The 14384-nt window shown below is 36.8% G+C and overlaps 1 non-coding gene across 1 annotated transcript; it reads right to left on the reverse strand.

Annotated features, from left to right (window-relative positions):
* Nucleotides 1-11648: 11648 nt before the first annotated feature.
* Trnar-acg (transfer RNA arginine (anticodon ACG)) lies at nt 11649-11721 on the reverse strand. The gene has a single exon. It is a non-coding gene; the product is annotated as a tRNA-Arg (tRNA).
* Nucleotides 11722-14384: the final 2663 nt, after the last annotated feature.

The raw sequence follows: 14384 nt of genomic DNA on the forward strand, positions 1-14384 counted from the left end.
GGGCTTTCCTGAGGCCACAATCCTAGTTAAAGAAAGGTCGGCTGATGGTCTACTTGTGTTGCATGTGTGATACTCTGCATAACCTCCCGTTCAGTTCCCTCTTACCTAAACTGAAACTATTAAAAACAATATAATGACAGTACAATAAAAAAAATAAGCTTAAACCAGGCTTAGGGTCAAACAAATCCAACTTGCCTCCTCTCTTGAGGCTTGCATTCACTAACATCCGTTAGCTTGGAACTAATTTAGCTGATGTAGAAGCATTTCTCCTAAGAAATACCCCGGATATCTTAGCACTAAGTGAGACTAACCTACACTCCTCCATCCCTTCTAACTACTTAACCATGACTGGATCCCCCCCACTCTGCCGTAAGAACTCTGACAGACATATGCACGGACTTTATATTCGTAATATCCTTCCCTTGATTAGAGAAATAAACCTAGAATCGGACGATCAAGCCTTTATGTGCTTTAGACTTAACACGCAACACAACATTAGCTACTTCAATTTTCTCTACCACTCACCCTCGACCCAGGACTGCACCATAATAAACAAAGTCTCTGACAGCATAGACACAGCACTCTCCCTCGACACTAGCGCACAAGTCTATGTATTCGGTGGCTTTAATGTCCACCAGAAAAACTGGCTTGAATTCTCTACTTACACAGATGCAGCGAGCAGAAAAACACATAGCTTTCTAAAATCCGATTTGTTATTTTCTTTAATTTAATCCCTTTTTTAGAATTTATTAGACAAAATTTAACTTTTATTTTACCGTGCCAATAAATATGATCATCACTGTATATATATATTTATATATATATATATATATATATATATATATATATATATATATATACATACATGCATACTAGTATGGCGACCGGACGTTGTCTGAGATTGAATGAAGATTAATATATACATAATGTATTTCGTGTTTTAGTTAGAATCCCATGCCTTCCAGCACTGTATCAGGCGGAAGTTCAACAGGCTTGGGACTACAGTACGTTGTAGTCTATATTTCGTTGTAGAGAATCTACTGTTGATTTTATAAAATTACCTGAAAATAATCGCTTCGTTTATAGCTTAAAATGTAAAAGTAGACTTTTACATTTTAAGCGACAAAAGAAACCATTATTTCAATGCTCAACAGTGTTCTAAGCAGAAACATGCATGTCCAACGCGTCCCTCTCTTATAAAAGAACCAACAGTTGATTTTTATGAAATAATTTGTACATAATCTCTTTAAGTTAAGTGAAAAGCAGCAAAGGAATGCATCATGTTTCAATTGTGCTCTGAAAGGAAATTCATTTTGTAACACGCCCCTGTCGGCACTGAATTTTATTGTTAGGATCTTTCTGCTTGTGCGGTGATAAATGTTCTTAAATGCACTTTTAATGTTAGGTTGAAAAAAATGTTGGGGTTTTTTGTCACAATCGAACTTCTTTCTTTTGTCTGAGCTTTCGAGTATTGATTTTCGATACTTATCAGATCCATTCCTATACAAGAGCCAACTACGAATACGCCCACGCACATCAAGTAGCTCCGTCTGTAATTCCAAAAACATTGGTTTTACCGTTTCCAACTCCATAGAGAATAAAATCACAAACACACTCACACATACACACACACTTGCACACACACATTTGAACACATACACACACGTACACACACGTACACACACATGCACACACACATACATACACGTACGCACACATGTTCATATACATACGCGTACACACACGCATGCACAGATACATACACGTGCACACACACATGCACACATACACACACGTACACACACATACACATATACACACGCAAACACACACATGAACACATATACACACATACACACATACACATGGTCACATACACACACGTACACCAACGCATGCACACATGCACCCACGTACGCAGACATTCACACACACTACACACACACACACATACACACACAGAAAAAGTTTCTTTTTATGTCATAGTAGACATGGTTATATATCGGGAATATTTTTGAATGAATATTTTATTTTTATACTACAACTCCAATGCTATGCAATCATCGTAGAAGGTAGTGATCATCGTACAGTCAATTATCTATTGAATATTATATTGTAGCCAATATATATAGTAGTGGACCGTCTCGTCAAATTGTGGTCCGGTCGTCAAATACACTTTAATATTATATAATTTCAGCAGATTTAGGATTTATTATTATATATAATACTCTACTGTTTATAATATTGCAAACAATATATAATAGTGATTTCGAAAGTTTAGGACCTCAAATAGATATGATGTAATGCCACAGACCAGCAGGGTGCTCTGCATTTCATGGTTGTAGAATATGCTTTCCAATCTCTCGTCCCCCCCCTCGCCAATCCTTCACGAGAAACACCCTTCTGGCTGAAATTACTGTCAATAATTTTCCCCACTCTTTATGTGTGCCTAAATCCAAACGTAGATTCCATGAGCAGGGCTTCTTTCGCAGAAGTGCACGATTATGAAACTCTCTTTCGTTCGCCTGTTTCCCACCTAACTACAACTGTGATGTATTCAAATCCAACATAAACAAATTCATGAAAAACCGCCCCCTTAATTAAGACACTCTATCAAATCTCCAATACTAATGATTACTACAATACTAGCTCATTGATTACTGTACACGCAATAACCCTTATCCCTGAGTGGCCTCCGGGGCTTGATAAGTGGTTACCTCCATGTAACAAAATGCTTTAATATGATTATATTATTTATGCAGGTTTCATATATAGTAGTGGACCTTCGACCTTGTCCGGTGTCTTGTTCTAGAATCGACATTAAGACACATATCTTTTTTTTTACACAGTGGTCACCACTTATCGAGGCCCGGAAGCCACTCAGGGATAAGGGTTATTTCAAGTACATTACGTTAGTGTGGAGATTTGGTGAAGTGTTTACTTAAGTTGTAGTCACGTGGGAAGCAGGCAGACGGAAGAGTGTTCGACAGGCGTGCAGTTCTAAGAAAGAAGCTTTGTTCATGGAATCCACGTTTTGATTTAGGCACAGATAAAGAGTGGTTGAAATTTTTCACAGTGGATTCGGTTAGACGTGTGATTTTCGTGAAAGATTGGCGAGGGGGGGGACAAGAGATTGGAGTTGAAACGAGCACCTGCCATGGAAATAACGATAAAACAAGGATATCTCTCTAGCTGTATTCGTTAACATGTGATCTATGTCTTTAAGCATAGACAAACCTAAAAACAATGTTGTAGAAGGTGTAAATATATAATTTAGCATTCGAACAATAAGTCTACTTACACCTATCAAGTTCTATTTTCCTATTATTTACCCTTTTGGCAGCTATTATTACCGATTACAAAACAAATCGAAATTGTGCCACATGCGCAAAACCTATTATATATCAAGTTTAAAACCTATAGACCAAATATGTATTGAAGTTTAGTAAAGACCCTTCTGATAAGACAGGGGCACTTATATCTATCTATCTATATCTATCTATCTATATATATATATATATATATATATATATATATATATATATATATATACTTTTTCTTTTTCTTTATGTAAATACAAACATATATCAAGTTTCAAATCTGTGGACCAAATATTTATTGAAGTTTGGTAAAGGCCCTTCTTGATAAAGGCAAGGGCACTTATTATATCTATCTATCTATCTATCTATCTATCTATCTATATATATATATATATATATATATATATATATATAGCTTTTCCTTTTCTTTGTGTAAATACAATCATATCTGCTGCGATTTGCAGACTGTTTCGATCATAATTGATCTCATCAGGCAAGCGCGAAATAAGAAAACACGTGTAAGGCGAATTACACTAATCATAAAATAAAATGAGTGTGATATATATGCATTTGTGATTATGTTTTCGTGTATATATATATATATATATATATATATATATATATATATATATATATATATATATAGAAATAGAAGGAGAGAGAGAATTAAAAACGGGCGACGTTTATTGCCTGTTCCCTTTGTCTGAGTGCTGATTGATAAGTAAATTCAGTGCAATTTATGCTCGTTTTTTTAATTAACTATGAACTCTTACTAATTCCTAATCGAAGACAACATCATTCATCACTTATTTTCACATTTCTTTATAACGATAATAACCGACTAACCTCAATTTAAACTCCGTATGTATTTCATCAAATGAAGATAGAATCTAGTGAAGTCAACATTTTAAACATCGGGTTTTGTATTTTTCGAATAACACAGGAAACCCAACAAAAAAAATTAAATCTAAGTTTTGAAATGAATGATCGGCTTTGTAGCAAGTGATATATGTAGGCTATCTGATCCGTGACATTGAGGCATTTTGATGGAACAGCAAACACAGAAAAAAAGAGCTTCCAGCAGTTTATATCGTTATAAGAAATTATAAAGAGGATTAACGATCTCTATTTGCAAAACATGCAAAAACGTTTCTTCCAAAAATAGTGACAGTCTGATCCTGGATTTTTAGTTCGAATTTATTCTGTCCATAACACCATCCTATTTAAACATGATTAAAATCCAACTCTCTCTCTCTCTCTCTCTCTCTCTCTTTCTCTTTCTCTCTCGGTATGTATGCCAATCTGCCCCCTCTCCTCCCACTCTCCCTCTCTCTCTTTTTTCAAAAAGGCAATCTTGATGTGAAACCACTTTGGAAGAATAATATGGAATAACTTTGTTTTAAACTTGAAAATATGCCACATGAACGTATAGAATTATTTAGATCGTTTTTGGACCACCTTGCATAAATGGTGCATCAGAAGTCTGAAGGCCGCTTAAAACATCGGAGATTCGTAGGTTTTTCAATTGTCCTTCCATACAACTTGATGCTACTCCTAGCGTACCAACTACGACCGGGATTATTTGTGTTTTAACCCCGTGTATACGCCTTATCTCCAAGGACAATGGACCATAATTGCTACACATCTCGTTCTCCTTCTCTCCCACATGCCTGTCCCATGATACTAAGAATTCTACAATCTGCCAGTTTTTTGAGACCTTGTCAATGACGTCCAAATCCGAACGATTATGTTCCCATTGCTTGGTCGTTGTAACACTTTTGTCCCACCATGCTTCTACATTGCCGTCCTCACTTGTTCGCACTTCATCAGGCACCTCCTCAAACCACTTTCAAGCACACTTCACCCAACCTTCTTACAGACCTCCCAATATATCAGGAGTCCCATACGATCGTGTATTTTACGGTACTATCTCTCTCTCTCTCTCTCTCTCTCTCTCTCTCTCTCTCTCTGGGCCAATCCACTATACCCTGCTGCAAGGTGCGCAATTGACTCTGAGGTCTTACCACAAATCCGGAATTCTACAGCAACTTCCTCTCCTAGAACCACATTTTTGAATAACCGTGTTCCTAATGCTTGCTCTTGTGCTGCACAAACAAAATCTTCAGTACTCTGATACCCATATATCCAGCTCAAACCATTGCCATGATCTTTTATCAGCCACTCCTTCTATATCCTGGAAGAACGTTCCGTGCATTTTCTTCCTAGCCAGTTTCTCTGCCCTTTCTCTATCCATACGTTTTACATCATCTGCCTTGGTCTTATATACCTCCACTTCATTGGCTACAACCTTAAGCACCCACTCCTCACTTCTAACCACAGGTTCCTTCAACGACATCTCAGTTCTAACACAATCTGTCACACTTTTCCATCTTCTCCCATCTGCCTTAGATCCTTCAAACTCCTTCTCATCACTTCCCCTACCTATAGCATTCCATTCCTCGTCAGTTTCCTTCTCCCATTATCGCTTACATTTCCCTTTTGCACTTCCATTCTCTCAGTTCTTTCATCCGAGCTAGTTTCATCAATTTTGCTTTCGCTGTACGTTTCATTCTTAACCATCCGTTCAATCTCTCCCCTTGCAATCACAGAACGTAGGTTGTTATTTTTAATTTGTTTTTACAAGGATACAAAACTCGCGACAGACCTAGCTCCTCCTCCTCTCGATTCCCATTCTTCCTTCACGTTTCGGATCTATCCACCAGATTTTGTACTTCCATTTCTTACAAAGCATTCCCACAGTGCTCTTCTTTCCTCATCCGTCCATGTTTTTTGGACATTTCCTGTTCGAACTCCCTTCGTGTCTTGGGACACTCTCTTTCAATTCTCACTGCCCCTACATCAACCACATCCCCAGAATTTCAGACGGTTGTATGATGACGACAGAACCCACCCTGCTGATCACTATGACACCTGCCGGATGTAAGACATTCGCAAGATGTTCCAGCCTCATTCACGTCGTTATTTTCAATATTTTTATTTGACATTATTACATAAATTTTAGGTTAAACCACTAGCGATAATTTTATTGAGACATCATCTCTAGGTGGATTGCTCACCAAGGTTAAAGATCCCCTCCCGAGCTTTCTTCTTTTTTTTTGCAATCATTTCTATTATTATTATTATTATTATTATTATTATTATTATTTTGGCTGTTATTACTGTTGTTTTTGCTGTCATTTCTATTGTCATTATTATTATTATTATCATTATAATTATTACTATTATTACTCTATTGTTGTTGTCATTATTATTATTATTATTATTATTATTATTATTATGGAACAGGAAATGTAAAAAAAAATATGGCCGGATGAGGAAAGAACAGCCCCGTGGGAATGCTTTGTAAGAAGTGGAAGTACCAAATCTGGTGGATATATCCGAAAAATGAAGAATAATAGGAATCGGGAGGAGGGGGACTTAGAAGTGTCGCGAGTTTGGTATCTCAGTTAAAGCAAATTAAAAATAACAACCTACTTTCAGTGATTGCAAGAGAAGAGATTGAATGGATGGTTAGGAATGAAATGAATAACGAAAGCAAAATTGATTAAACTAGCTCTGATGAAAGAACTGAGAGAGTGGAAGTGCAGAAGGGAAATGTAAACGATGATGGGAGGCGGACAACTGAGGGGGTATGGAATCCTATGGTTAGGGGAAGTAATGAGAAAGAGTTTGAAGGATCTAAGGCAGATGAGATCGTTGACTCTGAGACAATGGAGCCAGTGAAAGGAGCATATGTATGGAGAAGTGGTGATGAAGTTCGAAGTTTGACTTCTGTAGAAAAAGAAGTACTTCATAAGTTAAGAGAGGTTCTTCTTAGAGACGATATCATAGAGATTCCAAGTATGAAGAGTAGTGATAGGCGGAAGGTGAAAAACGAGATAAAAATAATTCAAGGAGTAACTCACAACATTATAAGAAAGAACATATCGATTACGGAAATTAACAGGCTTTTATATGCAGCGTCATATGTTATTGTGAATCGTCTCGGCTTATTACAGAAGAAAAAAGGAAAAATGAAGGATAGAACGCCACACTTGAAGAGGCGGCTTGAAGAAAGTATTAAACGGTGGCGGAAAGACATTGGTAGAATCGAAGAAATAAGAAAAGGAGTTAAACTAGGACAGAAAGCTAAGGACGAGCTTGAAAGGAGGTATAGATTGCTGGAAAAGGGAACGATGAATGTGCTAACAATGTTTAAAGAGAAGGTCCACACTGGTGGTATAAAAGTTAGGAACTTTGTTGGAAAAAGTGTTGCATTTCGGCAGAACAACCTTTTCCGGAACAATCAGTCTCAGTTGTATAAAGAATTAAATAGTAGTAAAAAGGCGGGAAATAACAACACTCCAAATGCAAAAGATGCAAGGAAGTTCTTGAGTGGGATTTGGTCCGTCGAAGGGCGATATAATGAGAAGGCTAGCTAGTTGGGAGAGGTCAGAGAAAGGCTATCAGAAATGCAGCAGATGAAGAACGTTGAGATAACCATCGATGACGTTAAAGCTGGCATACGAAGGATGACAAACTGTAAGGCACCTGGTCCAGATGGAGTGATGGGCTTCTGGTTTAAACAGTTCCCATACCTTTATCCACCTATAGCTGCTGCTCTGCAAAGGGTTGTAGAGTCGGGAGATATCCCTGATTGGCTTGGAAAGGGAAGAATAACACTGATAAGGAAAGATCCTGCCAAATTAACAGATGACAATAATTATAGACCAATTACATGCCTGTCATTGATGTGGAAACTGTTGACTGGAATATTTGTGGAGAAAATTTATGACCATCTAGAGAGTAATGGTGTTTTTCCTGACGAACAAAAGGGGTGCCGGAAAGGCTCGAGAGGTACTAAAGAGCAACTACTAATTGATAAAGCAATAATGCAGGATGCGAAGAAGAAGAAGAAGAAGAAGAAGAAGAAGAAGAACAGAAATCTGAACGTAGCATGGATCTATTACAAAAAGGCTTATTACATGGTTCCTCATTCATGGATACGTGAAATACTATTGATGATGAAGGTTGCTGAGAATATGGTAGGGCTTTTGGAGACAAGTATGGCTCAATGGAAAACGGTGGTGACAGCAAACAGAGAGGAGATGAGCCAGGTTGGCATTAAACATGGGATATTTCAAGGAGATTCGCTATCGCCACTTCTTTTTGTAATGATAATGATGCAACTGAGCATCCTCTTGAAGAGAGAAAAACTGGGGTATAACTTTGGATCTGGTGACAGACGTTTCAACTATCTACTGTTTATAGATGATTTGAAAATATTCGGTAGAAATGAAAAGGAAATGAAGAGACTGGTAGAACTTGTGGGGGCATACTCAGAAGACATTGGGATGGAGTTTGGGATTAGTAAATGTGCGGTGCTGGTGATGAAAAGAGGAGTAAAGGTTCATTCGAATGGAATAGTGATGGCAAATGGAGAAATCATTAAAGAAATAGAAGATACAGGATAGAAGTATTTGGGAGTGCTGGAGGGTGTAGGCATCATGAACAGAGAAATGAAAGAAAAAGTCAGGAAGGAGTACCTTAGAAGAGGGAAACTAATTGCAAAGTCGAAACTGTATGGAGGAAACCTAATGAAAGCAGTAAATGAATGGGCAGTCACTGTTTTGAGATACAGTGCGGGAATTTTAGAATGGCCTGACAAGGATTTGCATGCCATGGATATCAAAATAAGACAAGTTTTAGCAATGTTTGGTATATTTCACATTCGAAGTAGCGTAGCAAGGCTGTATCAAAAGAGGAAAGATGGCGGGAGAGGATAGAAAAGAGTAAAAGATTGTGTTTGAACCGAGGAGATGCCGTTGAAGGAGAATGTGGTTAGAAGTGGGGAGTGGATGCTTAAGGTTGTGGCCAAAGAAGTTGATGTATGTGAGACAAAGGCTGATTATGTGAAACGTATGGATAGAGAAAGGACAGAGGAACTGGCTAGGAAGAAAATGCATGGAAGGTTCTTCCAGAATATAGAAGTGGTTGATGAAAGATCATGGCAATGGATTAGAGCTGGATATCTGGCTAAGACTACTGAAGCTTTTGTTTGTGCAGCACAAGAGCATTAGGAACACGATTGTTAAAAAAAGTGTTCTAGGAGAGGAAGTTGCTGCAGAATGTCGGATTTGTGGTAAGACCTCAGAATTAATTGCGCACCTTGTTGTGGACTGGCCCAGAAAGAGTACCGTAAAAGACACGATCGCATGTGACTCCGGATATATTTGGAGGTGTGTAAGAGGGTTGGGGTGAAGTGTGCTGGAAAATAGTTTGAAGAGGAGCCTGATAAAGTGAGAACAAGTGAGGATGGCAAGGTAGAGGTATGATGAGGCAAAAGTGAACGACCAAGCAATTGTAACATAATCGTCCGGATTTGGTCGTCATTGACAAGGTCTCAAAAAACTGGCAGATTGTAGACTTCTCAGTACCCTGGGACAGGAATGTGAGAGAGAAGGATAATGAGAAGTGGAGCAATCATGATCCATTGTCCTTTGAGATAACGTATACACGAGGTTAAAACACAAATAATCCCGATCGTAGTTGGTACACTAGGAGTAGTATCAAGTCGTCTGGAAGGACAATTGAAAAAACCTACGAATCTCCGATGTTTTAGGCGGCCTTCAAACCTCTGCAATTATAGGTACAACCAACATCCTTAGGAAAACCCTTGATCTTTGAAGCTCCTGGTTTGAAGCAGGGATAAGGGAACTCCTCTGGAAATGAATCCCTTCCCTTTCCAGAGAGATGTTCATAAGCGAAATCAGAAGTATTATTATTATTATTATTATTATTATTATTATTATTATTATTATTATTATTATTATTATTATTACCGATATTAATGTTATTATTATAATTGTAATTTGTATTTCTCTTGTTATTGGTGGTTGCGGTAGTGCTAAGAGTAGTGGTGGTTGGGAAGAAAGGCAGGAGGGGATCTTTAACCTTGGTGAGGAACCCTACTAGTGATGATGTCTCAATAAAATTATCGCTGGTGGTGAAACCTACAATTCACTAACTCTTTTATGGGAGAATGCCAATTCCGAATATTTCATGTTAAAAAGTTCTCAACATATCTTCCAAATTTCAAGTCCGTATATTCAAAATTCGTTGAGTATATAGGTTGATAAATCTCCTTACGCACACAGACATTTTCACTTTTATAGATTTGTAGATAAGAGAATACCCGTAATGACTGTGAAAATTGTGTGATGCCGAATGATAATGTACTACAATAAGAAATACAGTAAGAAAGAGGTAATGCTAAGGATGACAGTGTTATTACAACATAACATATATTATACTTTTTTCTTATATTTCAAACTGTATTGCACTATCTTTTATTTTAGTATTTTAGATTATTGTATAATAGGGCAATAATCTAATAGAGTGCGGACACGGGTATGCAAATGAATGTAAAATTACGTCACCTATAAAGAAAAAAACTATAAAAAGAAAAAAGAACACGTTAGAAAAGAGGATAGTGTTAGGGGCGCGGGTGATGTCACAGCCGTGGCGGGAAAATAAGAAAAAATGTCGTCGTTACAAAAGAAAGTTGAGTGTTTTGCTGTTAAATTACTTGTTCTGTATTCCTTGCGACATACTCTACGACCATGTAGTGGGTTACGTTTGTAAACGTGCATGTGTAACGTTACAATAGTCTTATATTATGAGTCAGTTCTAGCGAAAACCTTTCTATATTTTTTTCAGCTGCACATTTTCTGAATACATACGCGCGTATTTCATTTTTAGTAACTAACGATCACTTAGTTTATGAAAACTCGGTCTGATTTGACATTTCAACTCGTACTTGTGAAGTGGTGCGTAGGGAGAGAAACGGGGTAGAGAAAGAGACAGCGACAGAGGGGATCGGTTAACGGGCCTCTGCTGGACTCATTTCTCTTCTCTGTTCTTCTTTGTTGCGTTTGTTTATATTGGCCGACCAATCTACATCAATATGTTGGGCGACAATGCTTAGTTTCTGTTTGCGTGTACTATTTCACAAAACCCTGCATTACGTGACGAATAAACCAGCATTAAAAAGTGTTGGCTTAAAATCAATGTTCATTTAAAAAATTATATGTTTAACTAGCAGCTGCGCCGCGTCGGCACACACAAAGTCGAGTCAAACACAAAATCGAATACACTCAACATCAAGTACACTCAACATCGTCTTACCATCAACGCTTACCTTGTGAACCGGAGTATGAGAAATTCCTGTATGCACAAAACAAAATCAATGAAAAAAAAACAAAAATACCCTAACTAAGGGTAAAGATAATGAGCAAATGTTGGATAAAACGATGGTTTAAATTATTACGAACTTGCCAGGATTCGAACCTGGAATCTTCTGATTCGTAGTCATACGCGTTATCTATTGCGCCACAAGTCCTGCCCGTATGTCGAAAGATGTTACCGCGACTGCATTCAGACAGTGCTAAATTCTGTTGATATGGACAGGAAACTTTTTCGACGAAAACGAAACGTTCGAAACGGCCCAACACCCTTTATTTCGGGCTTTTTGTGTGACTCAGCGTTGTTCGTTACAAACCATATTGTGTAAGAATTGAAATTGCTTTGACTTACCGGGAGTGGGTCGGAACTGAACTGCTGTTTGCCGTTACTGAGAAACTGGGTGTCTATTTCCGACTAAGTTAAATAGACATTCTAATCTCGTTGGAAATCACGCTGGAATTCTCACCACTAAGAGTTAGTATGTATAAAAAAGTTGTCTCACTACGGGTTAGTGATTAGTTAAGAAGCTAGTTACCTAGCTTGCTAGACGGTTGGCGTCTCTTAGACTGATTACCTCGTTACTGTTGTTCGGCAAACGTTACCTGTTAATTGTTACCTTTACAAGGAAAGAAAAGACCGCTTGTAAGCAACGTCACCATTTCGTTGCAAGCCCTTACTTCCTTTTCTTACCTCCCTCTTCTTGTTGGTGAAATAATTCCGACAATATATATATATATATATATATATATATATATATATATATATATATATATATATATATATATAAGGACAAGATTATGATTTAATATATTGTGATTATTCTTGTGTATAAATAAATAGTTAAGATTCTCTTATATACATATATATATAATTATTTTTTTTTACTATAATAATTATTAAATATTTCTTTTACTATTTTTATATATATAATTATAATTATATATTTATATATATATATTAAAATGTATATATATATATATATATATATATATATATATATATATATATATATTGATTGTTGGAGAGCTATTGTCTACACATTAGCAAACGTGTTTCAATGACCCCCTAGCAGGGAAAATCGCTCTCCAACAATCAATAGCTCTCAGACAATCAATATATTGCTCTGTCTCATGCATTGAGCACTCTTTGGAATGACATATTGTGTTGTTATTATGAGTTACTGAAAAAATTCTACCAACAGTATAATAATAATAATAATATATATATATATATTAAAATCTGTGCTGGGCGTTGTTTAATCTGCCTAAACATCAAGACGAACTATTCCGCCTTCTCACCCAAAACCTAACAGAATGAGGTCATCCATGAGGAATGGAGAACCGCCCGGAGAAAAAAAAATACACCTATTACCAGGTATGCATTCACATTTAAAAAAAAAGACTTCCAAGTAAGTATAGTGTTATATGACTCGGTCACTCAAGTTACCGACCCATCGTGTCACAATTAGTACTCTCTTACCAGGATCACATTACTAGCATAGGAACAAAGTCGACCAATCGTGTTTTAAATTGATTCGTAAAGACTAAAAAAGAGACCCATGCCAGCCATATATAGTCGACGACATCGCGACTCGTTGACCTTTCCATGTCCCTATGGTTTGATATCATGTCTAACACACATGGAACTGTGTTGTGTTGATTAATCAGACTATTATTCTCATCTTTGATGTTATTAGCACAATGTTCCGGTCGCTGCAACATGCGCCCTTCTCCGGGCTTTGAAAACATGCTTCTTTTTTTCTAAGAAAGAAAAACGGGTAGGCTCTGCATTACAAGAATTCGAACCGTGGGTTTGTGGGTGGGTCCGTAGATCATAAGGAAGGTTACATCTTCATGGGTCACTAAGATATTTTTAAAAGCTTTCCTGTGACAGTTTTTCGGGATATATATACTAATTATTAATATTAGTGAAAATTTTTTTACAAAACAGAGGATCGAAACCCATGCGTATTTTTGTTTAAAAAAAAGGCAAGCGGGGCAATTCGAAGGAAAAGAGTTGTTTTTTTTTCAACGCCCGAAGAAAGTCGCAGGTTGCAGCGACCAGAACGTCATGTTAATAACAGCCAAGATGCGAATAATAGTCCGATTAATCAACATAACACAAGCATTTACATCTCATCTCAAAAATTCAGAATTGCACACCCGAAGAACTGAGTTCCTTAACCAAGTAACTTTCCCCCGTGAAACGATAGCGTCATATCGCTGCACCTTCAATGCCATTAACAGAAGCGATGGGAATATAATAAAAACATGCTCTACTATCCTTCAGACAAAAATATAGACTGTTATTTATTTCCGCCCTCCTCCCCAAAATTTTTTTTGAATTTGAAAGCAGGCATCGTGTAAATCTATATCTACGTGTCTACTTCCTCATCAAATGTTATAATCTGCAAAGAATTACAACTCAATTTTAAAATAAAAAAAATTACATAACTCGGTAATGCCGTATATATATATATATATATATATATATATATATATATATATATATATATATATATATATATATTATTGTCCGTACGTCCTAAGTTAAAAAAACATCACTATCGAAAACATGAATTAATGTGAAATGAATTACCCCATTTATAATTGCTCTTTATCAGTTAAAGATCATTATTCTTATTTCCGTTCCAAAAGTCGCCTTTTATTTTTAAACTGATAATCTATTTCATTTCCAAGCTGATAATCAATTTTTTGATACTTTTAGTGACACCCACTCTAATCATAGAAGAGTTTGTAGTTTTTTGTCTTCTTTTTATTGTTACCTCGTTCGTATTAACTACATATTTACTCTACATTG

This window comes from Euprymna scolopes, chromosome 39 (genome assembly GCF_053919585.1).
Source record: "Euprymna scolopes isolate OS-2025 chromosome 39, ASM5391958v1, whole genome shotgun sequence".
Taxonomy (NCBI): Eukaryota; Metazoa; Mollusca; class Cephalopoda; order Sepiida; family Sepiolidae; genus Euprymna; species Euprymna scolopes.